Raw genomic sequence first — 19227 nt, forward strand, 5'->3', positions numbered from 1 at the left:
TAGCGGATCAGGAAGCCAGGCACCATGCCGTCCTGATGGAGATGGAGACGGTCCTCAAGGAATCACCTGAGCCCCTAGAGTATCCCGGGGCTTAGAGCTCCGAAGGCTCATGAGGAGCAACCCTTTCGCCGTGCACCTTCAGCTGCCTCAACTCTCCTTCGTCAACATAACAAGGCGACATCTTTCCAAGTTCATTCATCTGGGAGCGCCCCTTGGGCTGCATCATTCCCAGGCCGTGTGGGTCCGTCCCTACGGCATGTATCCCTTTTCTTATGTCTTTATCTTACCTTGTTGGGGCGCCCCTTGGGCTGCATCTTCCCCAAGCCGCTCGACCGTGACCCAGTGGCACGTATCTCTCATGCACTTGCTTAAGCCTGCTACTCTCATGTTCGATCTACCCATGATTGCTACTTGCTCGATCGCCACCCATCATGGGGACCGCGCGACGGCCGTATTTGTTCAGGACCCTTTGCATGAGTAAATTGACCACGGCGTCTGTGCTCGGGTCCGCCCCTACAGCGTCGATAAATCCAATGGCTGAGCTCTGTCTGGCGGGCCGGCCCCGTTTACGCCACCTCCTGGGGCCGTTGGTGCTTGGCCTTCTCATGCGATAACCTCAGGAGATTAGTTCGGCGCAGGTTGTCTGACCACCTCGCATGTCCAGCACCACAAACAAGAACCAAGACCAGGCGCAACCCGCGTTGAGGTAGGGCCTCGTGAGTCCCGCGCTGGCTCACGAGTGCCCAGATACACCTCGTCGAGCCCTGCCGTGCAAGCCACGTGTCAGGGCGGGGCTATACACGCCCCGGGGGCTCTCCTCAGAGGGAGCCCCCCTCCCACGCACAAGTGGAAGCACCATGCTCCGCGCTGGCCGTCGACACTGCCGAGGAGCGGCTATGCCCGTGCACAAGCGGAGGCACTATGCTCCGTGCTGGTGATAAACAAATTAGGGCGGCTTCGCAGTCATACCAACCTCAGGGAGCCCAAGAGCTCAGCGTCCGGCCTTACCGCAATGCCTCCCCTCGGGAGAGCAGCGTGAGGGGGCTAGGCACGGGGGCTACGCTCGGGACATGCCCAAGCGTACGCCACCCAGCCAGGTCTCCCGGACCTGGTCGTCGCACGCCCCTCCCGAGCCGAGCCTCAGTGAGGGCAAAGGTATAGAAATTGTTTGCACGTCAGGGGGACTCCTGAGCTTCGTGACTCAGGAGCCTAACTGGTCACGTAGCCCGTCACTCCTTGGTCCGTCCTGGTCTCCGATCGGCCCAACGGCGGTTGAGGTATTCGCAGGGCCGGGCTCTTCTGACACAGAACAGAAAGCAAATAGGAAGAAAACCGCAAAGTCTCGAAGCAAATATTACAAGACATATTGTCCTCACAATATCAAATGAAAGATTTAACGCCTCCACGAGGCCTGACCCGTATCGCAGGGATGAAACAGGAAAGCAGTCGCAGGTCACTCCTGGACACCGTCATCTGCACAATCGTCGGCATCGCCGGTCAAGGGAGCAAGGACGAAGCCGCGGAACTTCTTCAGCGGGGCCTCTACCTGACCTTTCATGGCTGTGGCAGCGGCAACACAATGCTCGTCAGCTATAGGCCTCCAACAGCTCGTCAAGACAAGCATTGGGGTCGCGAAGGTACAAGTGGCTGAAGACGCGCGTCAGCTCAGCCGAAGAAAGGACACGAGCCTCCGCCTCAGCCATAGGACCGATGCCCTCCACGACTTCCTCAAGCGCCTTCACGAAGTGGGGATGCAGCTGAGCAGGGCCATCCTCGTCAGTGGTCAGCGGCTTCTCCACGCCCTTCTCGTACAGTGACTTCAGCGCCACGCTGGACCTCTTCTCAAGAAGCCAGAAGGCCTCGCGGTCTTCGGCCAGGACCTTTGCCTTGGCATTGAGCTCGGCCTCCCTCGTCTTTGCCTTCTACTCCAGTTCCTCCAGTCGGTTGTGCTCCGCGGCCCGCGCCTTCGTCAGCTCCCATAGCTCGACGTTGCGGCCCTTGATGGCGTCCTCCTGAGCCTTCATCTCCTGCTCCTTCACTCCACGGTCGCGTGCTTCTTTTGCGCGCTCGTCGTGCAGCCTCTTCAGCTCGCCCTCCAGCTCTTGGCAGCGGTCTCGGGCAGCCTCGGTGTCCTTTAGCACCGCCTCGTGATCGACCGCAGCTTTGGTGGTGGCCTGCTTCTCCTTCTCGGAGGCCGCCGTGGCCTGGCTAAGCGATGCTCGAACGGCCCAGTAGGAGTGAAGCCAGCCTGAGGCCAGCTCCAGGCGCCCGTCCACTAGGTGCGGGTCTGCGCCCATGAGGTCTTCCCGCACCTTGATCATCCCCGAGAAGACACGCTCAAAGGCTGCAGAGGGGGCAGAAGAATTTGGAGCCAGAGGAGCAGCAGGAGTAGGAGGCGACGTCATTACCAGAGCCTGGAAGATCGAGGGCTCCGGAGCCCTTGGGACCTCATCAGCAGAGCTGGGTGCTGGCACTTCCGGAGGGCCACAGGGGCTGGTTCATCGCAGAGGGCGACCGGGCTGGGGAGGTGCGGGTGCTGTCGCCCCTCTTCTCCACAGAGGGACGCACGGCCATGGCACCCCCTTTTCTCTTCTTCGCTGAAGACTCGAGCCTGATCGACCAGACGAATGTCAGAAAACAACAAGTATAAGAAAGAACAAGACGAAGCTCGAAGTACTTACTAATCCACTGCGACATAGTCCACCCTCCTCTTGGTGAGCCTAAAACCCGAAAGCGTCAGGGCCTGAGGAGTGGGCACACGGACTCCGGGGGCAGAAGACGGCGCAGCGGTAGGACCGGAGCCGGTCCTAAGTGGCTCTACGTTAGAGGCAGCATCTCGAGAGACCAGCAATGATCTGCCCCTTGTCGGGATGAGGGGCAGCTCCCTCACCTCCTGGCACGCGACGACCTCGGCGTGGTCTGGTAGGGCGCGGTGGATGTCGGCCTTGCTCAAGAGGGAGTTCTCCCCCATTCCCTCGGGGATCTCCTCCAAGTCCTCGTCCTCCTCTTCCTCCTCGTGGGACTCGTCAGAAGACACCTCCACCGGCTTCGGCATTGCGGAGGCCCCAGCGAGTGCCGGCAGCACCAGCCCGCGCGCGTTAATGGTGGGCCTGGAAGAAATGAATTGCTCCCAGTCCTTGCGATGGAACAAAGGAAGAAAGGCGCTCGGCGGGTACTCTTGGTTGTCCCCAACCAAGAGACACAGAAATGCAGTCAGCTCGTCATCAAGCAGGGCCACCGGGCTCAGATGAATCTTGTCTTCTTCATCTCCATGCTTCCACAAGGGGCGCGTGCGCGCCTGGAGTGGAGCAACGTGCATCGTCAAGAATTCCCTCAGGATCATGACCGCAGTTACCTTAGCCGCCTTCGCGTTGCCCGGCTTCAAATCAGTCTTCATCTACTCTAGCACTGACGACACCAGCTCGTCGGTGAGCTCAACACGAGACCACCCCTTGTCAGACTGGGGCGCCTCTGTCGGCAGTTCCAAGCGTGGATGGGCGCACTTGGCGCTCATCATGACCCATTTGGCCCTGATGTTGTCAACCCTCTTCCCGGTGTTCGAAATTGAGTTGGCCTGGCCGGCGGCGATGAAGTTGCCACACCCGGAGATATGGACACCGGTGACGCGGAGGAAGAAGAAGTGGCGCCGCAGTGCCACGGATGACATCACGCCCAGGTATGCCTTGCAATAGTAGGCGAAGATGGACAAGAGAAGAACGGAGTTGGGATGGAGATGCAGCGCCTGCAACCCGAAATGGTCGAGGACCTTGAAAAAGAAATCAGAAAAGGGGGGAACCAACCCGGCGGCGATGCTGCTCATGAATAAAGGGAAGAAGGTGCTTCCCTCAGGCTCCGGCTCGTCGGAGGCAAGCCAGAGCTCCGTCTTCCCCCTCTCATTGCTCGCCCCTGCCGTCAGCAAGCGCGTGGTGGCAAGGTTCTTCTCTGTGACGTTGGGCTAATCGAGGGCTGGCTCGAACCAGGCCGGCGCCGAGGAAGACTTGACCTTGCGCGGCGCCATTGGACGCCGATGCGGAGTGAAGTTGAAGCGGATCTGGAAGTTCCAGCAGCAAGAAGCGAGAAAGGGGATCTGAAGCAAGGCGAGAAAGAAGCAATGACGGAAAGCGTTGTCTACGCCAGCCTTTTTGTCAAGTCGGGCAGTCGCCGAGGCAGCGTGGGGAAGCGGAGACGCCCACGTCCAATCAACCACCACATGTCAACCAAGGCCGCAGGCTTTGGGGGCCTGCGGCGCTCCGCGCTTGACCCTTTGGCTTCGCCTTGAAGCCAAGCTTGAGCGCCTTGGGCCCTGGGGCTACTGTCGGTATCCTGGGAACGGGGGTCCCCAGACTTGCCTGCCTGCGACCCACGGCGTGGCTGGGCTGGTAGGTCTGTACGGCCCATCTTTATCGATAAGGCATTCAAGACCCTCGTGAGGGGCCAAGCCTCGTGAGGCGGATGACGCAAGACCTCCTTAGAAGAGGCCTCGCCAGGCAGGCTCGCGAGGGGCGGAGAGATCAAGGCAGGGCAAACATCTTGAGGTCCTCGTGACGTGAGCCATGACGATCAAGACCAGGCGGGCGCCAGCGTGCGTAGTGTCCTTGATTCCTCTTTGGTGCCAAGGGGGAAGGGCAGGCGCAGAGTACCAAGGCATCAAGCAAAGGTTTCCATATTGGTGCAAAGAGACCAAGACCAGAAGGACTGCAGGACAGAGGTGACCATGGAGCCCAAGATGGCGTCATCACCAGAGCCTTTGGCAGGCGAAGACCACCTTTTGTCAGGATAACTTGTACTAGCCATCCCCTTTCGAATTGGCCGTTGTTGGCGCCCTTCCCACTGAATATTTGGGGAGAGGACCAGGGATAGTGAAAGAGGATGAAAGACAAGAAGAGAGAGAGGGACGGACGAGAGAGGGTCGACCTCATCACAAGTGGGAAGCAGATCCAAGATCATCTCACCCACACAAGTTCTCCAAGCACAAGAACACCTCAACCTCAGGAGGCTGTTCTTCCCCTTGTAACTGTTCTTCATCAGCCCAAGAGGCAATCCACCACCACCACACTAGAGCAGGATATTACACCACAACGGTGGCCTGAACCAGTATAAATCTTGTGTCTTTCTATGTTGTGAGTTCGTCGAGTTCATCTGCGAGATCTTAGAGTCCTAGGGCATGGATCGATAGGGAGAAAACCTTCTCGCGCACCCCAGTGTTTGAACCTCAAGGGTTTGCCGGAACCCGTGATCCGACAGAATCCATCTCCTCTGGGAGGATCTTCATGACTCGCGGCTGGGGCGAGCTCGCGTGAGTCTGCCTTGCAGAAGGCGCCCTCTCCATCCACTTCGAGTATGATGGCGCCTCCATGATGTTCTTCAAGGTCTTTGATGAGGAAGGCTACCGTTTGGAGTGTTGCCCTGAAGGAGGTCGCCAGGACGGCGATGACTCCTGGTGGTCCAGCGACTCTCCTGAGCCCGTTGAGACTCCGGAGACAAGCGACGATAGCTACGTGCCCCTGAGCTCTTGCCGCACTCGGAGCAAGGCCGTAGCATCCGGCCGGCATCGTCGCTAATCTGGATGGGGTTGGCGCCGGCCTCTCGTGGCCCACTGTTGATGATGGCGTCGGCTGCCCCAGCGCGTATAGATAGAGCTCCATGAAACTCCCTTCTTTTTGTTCCCTGCGAGGAATCGAAGCGGACCCCACGGGGGCGTGTAAATCATCTGTAATGTCTTTTGTTCATATTGTCCTTATTATGAAAATTTGCGAACGCACGTCCTACTGAGGCTCGGTCTCCCCTTTCCAACCCCGCGGCAGCTTGGTGCTCTACGCTGATAGGTCCCAGTCGCCAGGCAGGCTGCATCCATCGCTGGTATGCCAGGTCGTGATGCCGTGGTGAAGGCGAGGAGGTGAGCGGCCCGAGGTCCAGTAAGAGCTCCTGAGGCGCGATGCTCAAGAGGTCCCCTTTAGCGCGCAAGCAGCTACCTGAGGAGGAAAGGGAGACGAGGTTGCCGTAGCAGGGCAGCGAGAGGCGAGGATGTTATGCCGCAGCGCTGGGTTGATCCAAGAGCGAGACCTATCTTGGTATTCCAGAGCTGGTTCCTTGTGTTGCGCCAGATTTGGTTGTTGGCCACCGTTGGGTAGCTAGGTTAGGCCCGTGCGAGCCTCCCTCTATTCTCCATGCTCTCCTGTGTACTCTACGTCGTCAGGTCCCGGCCCTCGAGCGAGCTCAGCCGCCGCTGGTATGCCAGGTCGCAATGCCGTGGTCAAGGCCAGGGGTGAGGGTTGGAGAGCCAGTAAGAGCTTCTAAGAAAGGCCTAATGGGCTGGAGCTGATCATATGGCACTTGAAGGTTGTCGAACGTCTCGATGGACAGGACACTGAGCCCGGCACCACCGTCGATGAGGGTCTTCGTGACTTGGACATTGCTGATGATGGGTGAACAGAGCATCAGGAGAACGCTGGCAGTTGCCTCGCACTTGAGCTGGTCCACCGAGCTAAAGGTGATGGCGTACTTGGACCATCTGAGCGGGCATGTAGCCTCGAGCTTGGGGAGGGCTGCATTCACCTCGCGAGAGAATTGCTTGAAGATGCGCTAGGATGCTGGGGCCTCAGTGCCACCCAAGATGTAGGAGATGGCACGCGGCTCCTGGAAGCCCCCAGCCCCTTCGTCCGGCTGGTGGTCGTCATTCCTCCTCAGTGGCGGCGGCTGCGGAGGGACACCAGGATTGCCCTGCGGATGATCCTCGCGAGGCTGGTCCCTCCAGGCGCCCACACGAGGCTGGTCCTGCCAGCGGTCCTCGCGAGGCTGGTCGCGCCACTCCTGGCGGGGCCCGCGGTCGTCCCAATGTCCTCCACCTCGTCCACCTCCTCGGGCGTAGCCCCGGTCGTTGCGCTCGTGGCATCGACTGAAGCGTCCATCTCGAATGGGCCTGAGCTCTTGACAATCGTTGGTGTTGTGGGTGCGCACGTTGTGGAAGGTGCAGAACATACATCTGCCATTGGACGACTCCGGAAGATCTCGGCCGTGCCTGGTGTCCGGTTCTGCCGCGAGTAGGGCCACCCCTTTGCACTTCACGTCCTTGACCTTGGCCTTCTTCTCCTCTGGATCCGCAGCAGTGAGCTCGAGGAGGGAGAGGCGCCCCTCCTCAACTCTTGCACACTTGGTGGCTATGTTGAACAGCTCCAAAGTCGTGCACAACTCCTCATGGATGGCGAGCTCCTCCTCCATCTTGATGTAGTGGACGCTGTCAGAAAACGCTGAGATGATGGCCTCGTCTGTCACCTTGGGGATCTTGAGACACACGTTGTTGAAGCGCTGGATGTACTTCTGCAGGGTCTCTCCCGGTTGTTGCTTGATGCGGCACAGGTCACCCTCGGCCGGGGGGCGGTCGTGTGTGCCCTAGAAGTTAGCAACGAAGTGGTCGCGCATCTCATCCCAGGAGGAGATCGAGCCTGGGGGTAGGTTCAGGAGCCATGAGCGAGCGCCATTCTTCAGAGCCATGGGAAAACAATTCGCCATGACCTTTTTGTCGTCATTGTCCGCCTCGATGCACAGCTCGTAGAGCTACAAGAAGGGGTCGGGGGTGCCATCGTAGCGAGGAGGCAGATCCGGCTTGAACTTGCCTGGCCAAACGACGCTACGCAGTTCAGGAGTGAAGGTGTGGCAGCCTGCTGTGGCCACCGGGGCCCATCATGGAGGCGGAGTTTGATCTTGGTGTCCCTGCACCACCACAGCAAGTGGAGCATGGCCCTACCGCAGCAAGCGATCCTAACGTGGCAGTGCTGGGAGTGGTGGAGCGTTTTCTTCTGGACGGGGAACCTCTTGGCAGCTTCTCTCTTCAAGCGCGGGCACACGACGCGATGGATCATGTCACGGGACCGCATATCTTGGAGCGAGGACGTCGGCATGATGTGGAGGAGGCGGAGGCGCTCCATGAGCTGTGCGCCTCGGTGCGAGGGCGCCATCTTGTTGCGGATGAGGCGGAGGCGATCCCTGAGCCACATCGCCCACAGCCGGGGGGCGGGAGAGGCAGCGAGAGGGATGGTACAGGAGAGCACCCCACGGCGCTGACGAGCTCGGCGATGTGGTCCAACCAGTCCTCGTATAGGTCATCGACTGGGCGGTAGCGCAGGAGCTCGCGTGCCATGAGCAGCGCGGCCTGCGTGTTCGTGGGTGCGCGTCGAGCGTGAGAGGATGTGTCGGCCGGAGTCAGCGACGGGGTGGCAGTGCGGCCGTCTCGCTGCACGAAGGGGTGCGGTGAAGAAGCTTCTGCTCGTTTGCCACCGGGTCAGTGGCGGTGTTGGCGGCGGGTGACGAAGAATGACGGGGAGGCTCGCCGGCAGGGGTTGTCTGAGTGACGAGGGTGGCGAGGGCGGCCCGGCGCTCAGCGCGGGCCCGGCTAGCGTCAGCCATGAACTTGGTGGAGTGGCGAAGCATGGATTGACGAAGAGGAAAGCTTAAGCGCACCCCTACCTGGTGCGCCAAATGTCAGATTTCGGGTTCCGGCAAAAACCAAAAAGTATATATATAATTACGATCACGATGAACAAGCTGCATAGGATAAAACTTCTGGTGGAATTCCAATTTCAATCGCTTATAGTCCCATGATCCATAATCATCATATCATCTCATAGCCTATACCATGTCAATGCATCTCCGTTCAAAGATAAAGGGAAGACCTTCTTCTTGATAACATCCTCAGGCATACCTGCAAGCTTAAATAATCCACAAACTTCATCCACATAGATTAAGTGTAAATCGGGATGCAATGTTCCATCTCCTACAAAAGGATTAGCTAGCAGATTCTCTATCATACACGAAGGAATTTCAATGTAATCATTTTCAGTAGGTTCAGTAGGTTGAGGGGTAAATAATTGTGGTTCCGGACGAGGTGAAGATACCCCGAACAAACCCCTCAAAGGATTATGTTCCATAGTAACAAGTGACAGTAAATTTCAGCACACTATATAATTTTTTCCTTACCAAAGGCGCTTCACACCCCGGCAACGGTGCCAGAAAAGAGTCTTGATGACCCACAAGTATAGGGGAACTATCATAGTCCTTTCGGTAAGTAAGAGTGTCGAACCCAACAAGGAGCAGAAGGAAATGATAAGTGGTTTTCAGCAAGGTATTCTCTGCAAGCACTGAAATGATCGGTAACAGATAGTTTTGTGATAAGATAATTTGTAACGAGTAGCGAGTAATAGAAGTAAATAATGTGTAGCAATATGGTCCAATACTTTTTGTAGCAAAGGACAATCTTTGACAAACTCTTATATGAAGGAAAGCGCTCCCGGGGACACATGGGAATTATCGTCAAGCTAGTTTTCATCACGATCATATTATTCGCGTTCGGTACTTTGATAATTTGATATGTGGGTGGACCGGTGCTTGGGTACTGTCCTTACTTGGACAAGCATCCCACTTATGATTAACCCCTATTGCAAGCATCCGCAACTACAACAGAAGTATTAAGGTAAATCTAACCATACCATGAAACATATGTATCCAAATCAGCCCCTTACAAAGCAACACATAAACTAGGGTTTGAGCTTCTGTCACTCTAGCAACCCATCATCTACTTATTACTTCCCAATGCCTCCCTCTAGGCCCAAACAATGGTGAAGTGTCATGTAGTAGATGTTCACATGACACCACTAGAGGGATGACAACATACATCTCATCAAAATATCAAACGAATACCAAATTCACATGACTACTTATAGAAAGACTTCTCCCATGTCCTCAGGAACAAACGTAACTACACAAAAAGCATATTCATGTTCATAATCAGAGGGGTATTAATATGCGTAATGGATCTGAACATATGATCTTCCACAAAGTAAACCAACTAGCATCAACTACAAGGAGTAATCAACACTACTAGCAACCCACAGGTACCAATCTGAGGTTTGGATACAAAGATTGTATACAAGAGATGAACTAGGGTTTGAGATGAGATGGTGCTGGTGAAGATGTTGATGGAGATTGACCCCCTCTTGATGAGAGGATCGTTGGTGATGACGATGGTGATGATTTCCCCCTCCCGGAGGGAAGTTTCCCCAGCAGAACAGCTCCGCCGGAGCCCTAGATTGGTTCCGCCTCGTGGCGGTGGATTTTCTTCTCGTGAGCTTTCTTATGATGTTTTCTCGGACGAAAGACTCCATATAGCCAAATATGGGCATCGAAGGGCCACCAAGGGGCCCACGAGGCAGGGGGCGTGCCCATGGGGGTAGGGCGTGCCCCCCCCACCCTCGTGGTTGGTGGTGGCCCCCCTCTGGTACTTCTTGCGCCTAATATTTTTTATATATTCTGAAAGGTGCTCCCGTGGAGTTTCAGGACTTTTGGAGATGTGAAGAATAGGTCTCTAATATTTGCTCCTTTTTCCAGCCCAGAATTCCAGCTGCCGGCATTCCCCCTCTTCATGTAAACCTTGTAAAATAAGAGAGAATAGGCATAAGTATTGTGACATAATGTGTAATAATAGCCCATAATGCAATATATATCGATATAAAAGCATGATGCAAAATGGACGTATCAACTCCCCCAAGCTTAGACCTTGCTTGTCCTCAAGCGAAAGCCAAAATTGAAAATATGTCCACAAGTTTAGAGATAGAGGTGTCGATGAAAATAAAATACGGACATGAGGGCATCATGATCATTCTTAGAACAACAACATATATATATATTGTCATATGATCTCTTAGGCTAAATTAACAATTCAATCACAATGTTAAGTATGAATCACAAACTTCATTGAGAACTAAGAAACTCTAATCTCAGTCATTGAGGCAATTGCAATTTATCATAACATAGGAAAGAGTCAATATAAGAGCTTTTTTTAGAACTGATGACAATGAGTAACTCTCACTACCTTTATATTAAGATATAAGGTTAGGGGGGTTAGAGCATCCAGCACTGTACAAATTTACATGGTGGTGTGAGAGGGGGGGATTAGCTGAACAATCCAACAAAACAGAAAATCAAAGCAAGTTGAATATTGAAAGAATGTAAGGGCCTTGCTCCTGTTTTGATCTATGAACCAGCATAGCAAAGTCCTTCTTGAATCTGTTCCTCCAGGAATCAAAAGTGGGCAGAATCCCTCTGAAGTGCTTGTCATTCCTCTCCTTCCTGATCCCCCATGCAGCAACTGTAAATACTTCTAAAAACATTGGCCTTGCCCACCTGTTCTTGCCCTCATGCACCATTTTAATCCAGTCAGTGTCATTTGGCCAATGTATCCCTAGTGCATCCTAGCACCTCTAACTAAAAGGGCAAGCAAAAAAGAGATGGACAATATATTCCTCGGGCAGGTGGTTACAGAGAAGGCAGGCATAATTGTCATTCTGGATTCTGAGGTGCCTTCTCCGAAGCATATTCCTGGTATTCAATCTGTCAGCCAACAGCAGCCACAAGAACACTTTCCATTGCATTGTGCACTTGGTTTTCCATATCCATCCAAAGATCTCATCAGCTTGTACCTGATTAAAGCAGTGGGCATAATACTTGGAAGATCGAAAGTTTGTGTCTCCCCAAACACAAAGCCACACATCCCAGTCCTCACTCATTGAGATTCCAAGGGTTTCCGACTGTATTTGAACTACCTCATTCTTAGCCTCCATAGATAAAGGCAAGTGGAACACCTCTCCCAGTCTCTCTGAAGACAGGATATGTTTTACAGATATATCTGGATCTCTAGAAAAGGAAAATGCTCTTGGGTATCTGTTTTGAAGAGTATCTGTATTCCAGTTGTCCTTCCAGAACAAGATCGTGTCTCCAGCAAACACTTCTGCTTTGGTGACCCCTCTGTATATATCGGATATTGACATGAGATCTCTCCACCAGAAGGATCCACATGGGTCAGAGGCATGCGGTATTTTACCCACATAGTAGGTATCCCAAATCAGATTGATCCATGGAACATCATGTTTGTTATAAAACTTGTGAAGTTGTTTCAACAAGAGCCCCTCGTTTTGGGTCTTAAGGTCAATGATCCCCAAACCTCCTTTACTTTTGGGTTTGCACACCATATCCCAGGCTGCCAATGAGCTGCCCTTAATCCCATCGTCGGACTTTCTCACCCAAAGACATGATCTACGCAGCTTATCAAGGTGCTCAATGATTTTAGGGTTTATCTTGATGGAACACATGGCATAAACAGCCAAAGAAGTGACCACAGAGTTGAGCATCGTAAGCTTGGATCCATAGTCCAGAAGTGAGGCTGCAGCAGGCATTTCTCTCTGAACAGAGGAGACCATTGGCATCAAGTCATTCACACTCGGGCGCGTGGTGCCCATGGCCAGGCCTAAGTACGTGAACGGCATGTTGCCAATAGAGCAACCAAAGATTGTAGCAATTTCCCCTGCCAACACCAGATCAGAGTTGATGGGCACTAGAGTCGACTTGTGGAAGTTTATTTTTAGGCCCATCGATTTCGTGTAGTCAACTAGGATGGATTTCAGAACTTGCGCTTGCGAGACAGAGGCCGGGAGCACAGCGATCGTGTCGTCCGCATACTGAATTACAGGGTAATTGCTGTCGGAAGTGGGGATAGGTAGCTGTAGCAATCCATTCCATGTGGCATCATTGATCGCTGACTGTAGAAGGTCCGCTGCGAGAACAAAGATCAGTGGAGACAAAGGATCTCCCTGTCGGGCCCCACAAAGGCAATCAAGCTTTTTCCCTGGGGTTCCATTAAGCAACACCGAAGAGCTACCAGAAGAAAAGATGCATTTGATCCATCCCAACCATTTCTCATTGAAGCCCATATGTTGCATGATCTCAATCATTGGCTCATGCTGGATGGTATCGAAAGCCTTCACGAAGTCGAGTTTCAGGATACAACAAGCTCTTCCTGACGACTGGCATTGGTGTATGTATTCAAATGCCCAGGCCAAGCAGTCCTGGATCGATATTCCTTTCAAAAAACCATATTGGTTTCGATGAATGATCATGAGTACCAGTTTCTGCAAACGGTTAGCCAGCAATTTAGTTATCAATTTTAGACAACAATTGAGCAACGTGATGGGTCTGAAATCGTTAGCAGTCTCGGGCGACTGGGTTTTTGGGATGAGAGTTATGAAACCCGAGTTCAGACTCCGGTGATCAATGACACCATCATAGAAATCATTGCATAGACTATAGAAGTCGTGTTCGATAATGTGCCAGCACGATTTCAGAAAACACCCGTTGAAGCCATCCGGGCCAGGCGCTCAATCCGATGGCGTTTCTCTAACAACTCTGTCAATCTCCTTGTGTGTGAAAGGCGTGGTTAGCTCCTCCAGCCCCTCCACCTTTTTAATGATTCTAGACAGATCAAACTTCATTTCAAACTCTCCTTTCATGCCCAATCGCTCTCTATATGTACTGAACAACTCATTGGCTTTACCCAAATGATCTATTACTACCGTGCCATCATGAAGTTTCAGCGATGCTATGGAGTTCTTGCGATATCGTTCTAAGGCCGCAAAATGAAAAAATTTGGTGTTGTCACCTCCGCAAGAAAACCATCGGACCGTGTACCTCTTTTTTCAATACTCGCGTTTATAGTCAAGGAGGGTAACTAGATGGTTTTTGAGAATTTCTTTGAAGTTTGTTTCCGGTACCATGAGGGATCTTTTGTCTTCGATAATGTCAAGTTCCAGAAGAGCCCAGTTGGAATTATAATACACAGATTCAGCTGAGAGATGTGTTTACTCCAACGCTTAAGAGCATACCTTAAATTCTTAAATATCTTGCACAAAAGTTGAGCTGAATTCGGTGCAAAGCAGTGTTTCTCCCAAGTGGATCGCACCAACTCAAAAAAACCCGGATGAGAAATCCAGAAGTTTTCAAACCTAAATATCTTACTCTTAGGGACCGAGGACTCAATCGAAATCATACAAGGGATATGATCAGATACTGGTTTGGGAAGGGGACCCACTGTGGTGTTAGGATAGTTGGAAGTCCAGTTGGACGAGGTGAAGAACCAGTCAATTTGTTCGAGCAGTGGATCAGACTGCATATTGCTCCACGTGTATTGCCTGCCCTTAATTGGTAACTCAACCAGAGCCTGAGAGTGAATGAAATCATTAAACATGAGCATATCATTAACATCCCCTCCTGGCTTGTTGCTATTATCTGGCGCTCTAATGTAATTGAAATCCCCACAGATTAACCACTCTTCATCGTCAGGTATATACAGATCAAACAACCATGACGTGAAAGTGGATCTACCTAGCCCAGCGCAAGGTTCATAAATATTAACAAGTTTCCGGGACTTGCCAGTGTGCACAGAAGTTAACTGAATGCCCAACGCAAAAAATTCAGAGCAAAACACACATCCAGAGAAAACAGAGCTATCCCATAGCACAATAAGACCACCAGAAGCCCCCTGGGAGGGCACAACCTCAAACTTATCAAAAAATTTGGGACAGAAGAGTTTAACAAAAGATAGATCAAAAGTAGCACGCTTAGTTTCTTGCAGACAAATAACTAAACATCCACTACTACTGATAGCATTGCGCAGCGCCAAAAGCTTCTTGTCGGAGTTAATCCTCCGAACATTCCAGCAGAGGACTTTCCACGCCTTAAGCTGCATCAGGACCACCAGCACCGCTCTTTAGAGCACCTTGCGTAGCAAGCAGCTTGTCTTCACTTAACTAGCTCGGATGAACACCACACATATTAGTCCCAATGGAATGAATAACATGGATAGAAGTAGGAGGTGGGACAGTATCAGATACCTTGTCATTCCTCCTAGCATTAGAAGTTCCAGCAGTGGAAGGGCCAATAAGAGAAGGATCTTTCCTGGGCTTGACCTTGGAAGTTGGCATTCTCTTGTCAGAAATTGGGGGCACCCTGAACCCATCGTATTTGTTTGTGCGTGCACTACAGCGAAGGAGAACAGTGTCCACATTGGCTGGTTCCTTGAGCATCATACGCCCGATTGGGCCTACAGCATGATCCACAGATACGGGCACGTCCAAACTCACAGTGGGGACCGGCTTTGAGGCTTCGAGAACAGGCAGTTCAGATGTAGGAGCTTCGAACAGAGCAGACAGAACAGTCACATTACCTATCTGAAAAACTGAACCAAAGATGCGCCCAAAAACATCAATTTCTGGCCGCACGTGGGCGAGCAGAGCCATGCACACACGATCCAGTTGAAGCTGAATACCAGTGAAAGGGTTGAGAGGGAAGCATGCTGTTCTGGGGATCTCAGCAGGTAGTATAGCTCTGGTATATAGCCTCTTTAACATGCCCCCCATCCACGAAAGTAAATCACTATCAGCAACAAAGAACATAGCAGAAACAGAGCCTCCGGCTCTGACAAAGGCATGAGCCGCAGAGGGAACACCATTGACGAAGTTATCATCCAACTCATCTTCATAAGAAAACTCAGACCACACGTCAGACAGATTGTCCACCAGATTGTGTTCTTGTGGCACACCATCCATCAGAGACGGACCCTCATACTCAAAATAAGTTCTGAAACTGAACCCAGTGTACGGCGGTGTTACCACTGGCCATGGACTCCAGCCATTGACTTGCCCTTGCTCCTGGACTTGCTCATTGCCATTCCACGCGGCCTCATTAGCTGCTTGCTGTGCCTGCATCTCATTGATCCGAGCTTGCTGCATGATCGTATAGTAAGGGAGGGTGTACGGATGCGGAGATGCATTCAGAAGAGGCGGAGTATCCTCTGTTCCTTGCAGGCCAGGTAAAGTATCTCTGCCGTTCAGAACATAAACTGGGACAGACCAAGAGTGACCCAATCCCGACAGCAAGCCAACTCTGGTGACAATAGACTATGAGGAACTTCTGCAATCTCCTTAATGTGGCATTTGACAAGAACCCTAGCTTTATTCTCGTTCGGTCTTGGCCAAGACAGCAACTTGCCAAAGCACGAAACTGCCTTATGAACATAGTGTTGAGTCATGTAATCCATAAGGAAAGCAAGCATCAAGATCCAGACTTCATATTGAAAAGCAGGCATTCTCATGTTAATCCCTTCATCATGAGGGATTAAAGTGAAGTAGGAATCTTCAGTTAATGCATGCGGCCCCTCTCTAAGGGCGTCATCTCTACTCTGAACATCAAGAAAAGCAACACAGCCTACTGCGATCGGATAGACAAACTCGTCCTCAATCTGATACTCCAAATCCTCTCTAATAATCCGGCAAACCTCCTCTAACCAGTACCTCTTCTGATGATCTGGAATAGGGGGAGTGATCTCAATCAAAGCGTACCTTTCATGGTTCAGCGGCGCCTCATCCACCACCATGGTGCTCCTCTGCAGACGATGATCTGGCCCTCGCTCAATGTGTGAGCCGACGGGGGTGAAGGCAAATGGCCTGACCGGAAAGTTCGCCATGGCAGCACCACTAGGGTTTTTCGAGGACTCCGGTCTTGGAACAGGGGAAGGCGAGGCAGGAGCAGAGGAGGGGGAGGAGGTGGACGAAACTGGGAAGACTACGTCTGATTGGGCCCTCCGGGCGGTGGAGTTGACAGCTGCAATGGGGGGAGTCGGAGTGACAAGCAATGAGGAATAGCCACTTCAGTGCTACACGGGATTTTCTGTTTCACTTTCCATAACCGACCCTGGTTTTTACCGTGTATATCCTGCTGACTCGGGCAGCTGATATCTTTCCGTTCCACTAGATCAGGCATAGATAGGTTGAAGCTCTTGGGCCGCCAACAGTAAGCTGGCCCATTCCAACCCCCCCCCGGCAAGCAGAATGACCCAATAAGTTACACGAATTGCACCTCTGGAGGCCAGGACAATTTGGGCTAAAGTGATCAGTGCTATTACACGCTAGACAGGTTTGTATCTTACGGCCCAACATGCATGCACTTACCCGTGCATGCAAATATGCAGGACACAAACATTGATCGATAAGGCGGATACAACAGTGGCAAAATGTACTTGGGCAATCCGGTGCAAGATGGCCATGACGAGAGCAACTGGAACATTTGAGCAAGCGAGAATCAATATATTCTTGAGTTGGCACATCTAAAATCTGGACCATAGAGGAGACTTCTGCATTAGAATAACCCGCTTGCCAGCCATCCATAATATGGTATAGCTTTTCATTTGAAATGGATTGCCAATATAATTCTCGAGAACGAGATCCCTTGAAAGAAGGCATGACATGCACATTATCCTTTCCAGAACAAACAAACTTTCCCAGCCGGATATTCAGCTCGTGATCCACAATCACCAGAAATTTGAACTGCCCAAAAGAGAGTCCTTCGGTGGCCGGCGATCGTCTCAACTTCGGCGAGGAAATTTGTGTGTCACCTTGCATAGGCGTCAAGTGTTGATCATCCAAATTCAGCTGATCAAATTTACTCTGTTGATCTTGAAGCCATTTGGATTTGACAGCCATAGGACGGGAACCCACCTCAGGAAGAAAACTATCTGCATGCCAACCAATTTCATTATGAACAACATCGGGATCAGGGGTTCCACGAAACAGATGAAAATGACAGATAAAGTCTGGCCAAATCCGATCCTTAAGTCCATAGATAAAATGACCCACATGATTTGAGGCTACCGAGAACCGAAAACAACGATCACTTAATTGCAAAACCCTAAACCTCGAGCCAAGACCACCGATGCAAGATTGGAACTCTAGGGCCACAGATTCCTCTGTCAACTTGAATGATGCCGACGAGAAAGAAACGACAAGGAAGAATTCCTTGGAGGATCCAGGGTTGGCCCGAGAGAAGTGCACCATGGACCCAAACTTGGCACATACCTGAGATTCAATCGCCAGACCCGGAGAGAAGTCACAATGGAGGAGACTCTCCATGAGTATTTGGTGGCTTCCACGGCCGGAGTGGACCGTGACAGGGGAGGGTGGCCGCCGGGGCCGGAGTGGCCACCGGCGGTGGTCGCCGAGGGAGTCGCCTAGGGAGTCGCCAAGGGAGTCGCCAAGGGGAGCAGACCCTACGGGTTCGGGAGACACGCCATATAAGAGCTTTTCAGCAAGTCCACATACTCAACTATCATTTAGTCTTTCACAATTGCTAACACTCATGCAATATATATGGGTATGTATTTTTAATCGGACACAGAGAAAGATAGGGGCTTATAGTTTTGCCTCCCAACATTTCACCTCAAGAGCAATGTCAACAATAATAGTTCATGCAAACTCACATCCAATTAGCTATATGTATCTGGATCTTTCCAACACATTGTGCTTGCCAAAGGATAAAATGTAAAAAGGAAAGGTGAATATCACCATGACTCTTATATAAGGTAGAGGATAAAAGTAAAAGATAGGCCCTTCGCAGAGGGAAGTAGCAGTTGTCATGCGCTTGTATGGTTGGATGCACAAAATATTAATGCAAAAGAACGTCACTTTATATTGCCACTTGTGATGTGGACCTTTATTATGCATTCCGTCGCTTTTATTTCTTCCATATCACAATATCGTATAAAGCTTATTTTATCCACATTAATAAGTCATACATATTTAGAGAGCAATTTTTATTGCATGCACCGATGACAACTTACTTGAAGGATCTTACTCAATCCATAGGTAGGTATGGTGGACTCTTATGGCAAAATTGGGTTTAGGGATATTTGGAAGCACAAGTAGTATTTCTACTTGGTGCAAAGAACTTGGCTAGCATGAGGGGGAAAGGCAAGCCCAAGATGTTGGATGATCCATGACCATATAATTTATCTCAGATGTAAGAAAACATAACCCATTACGTTGTCTTCATTGTCCAGCGTCAACTCTTTAGCATATCATACTTTAATGAGTGCTCACAATCATAAAAGATGTCCAAGATAGTATATTTATATGTGAAGACCTCTCATTCTTTACTACTTCCTATTAATTCCAACAATGACCAAAGCTATGTTTGTTAACTCTCAACAACTTTTATTCATCATACTCTTTATATGTGAGCTCATTACTCTCCATAAGATCCATATGATCTCTTTATTTCTTTTTATTCTTTCTCTTTTATTTTATTCCCTCAAGATCATAGCAAGGTAATCAAGCTCTTGACTCAACACTGATCTTTATTATATATAGCTCACAGACTCGATTACATAGAAGGATCATAAAGCAAAACTCACAACTAGATCATACTAAAACTTTATTCTACTAGATCAAGATATAACCAAAAGGATCGAACTAAGAAAAAAGGTAAAGATAAAAGTTGTGATGGTGATACGATATCGGGGCACTCCCCCAAGCTTGGCAGTTGCTAAGGGGAGTGCCCATACCCATGTGAGTA

The sequence above is a fragment of the Triticum aestivum genome, chromosome 7A (genome assembly GCF_018294505.1).
Source record: "Triticum aestivum cultivar Chinese Spring chromosome 7A, IWGSC CS RefSeq v2.1, whole genome shotgun sequence".
Lineage (NCBI taxonomy): Eukaryota > Viridiplantae > Streptophyta > Magnoliopsida > Poales > Poaceae > Triticum > Triticum aestivum.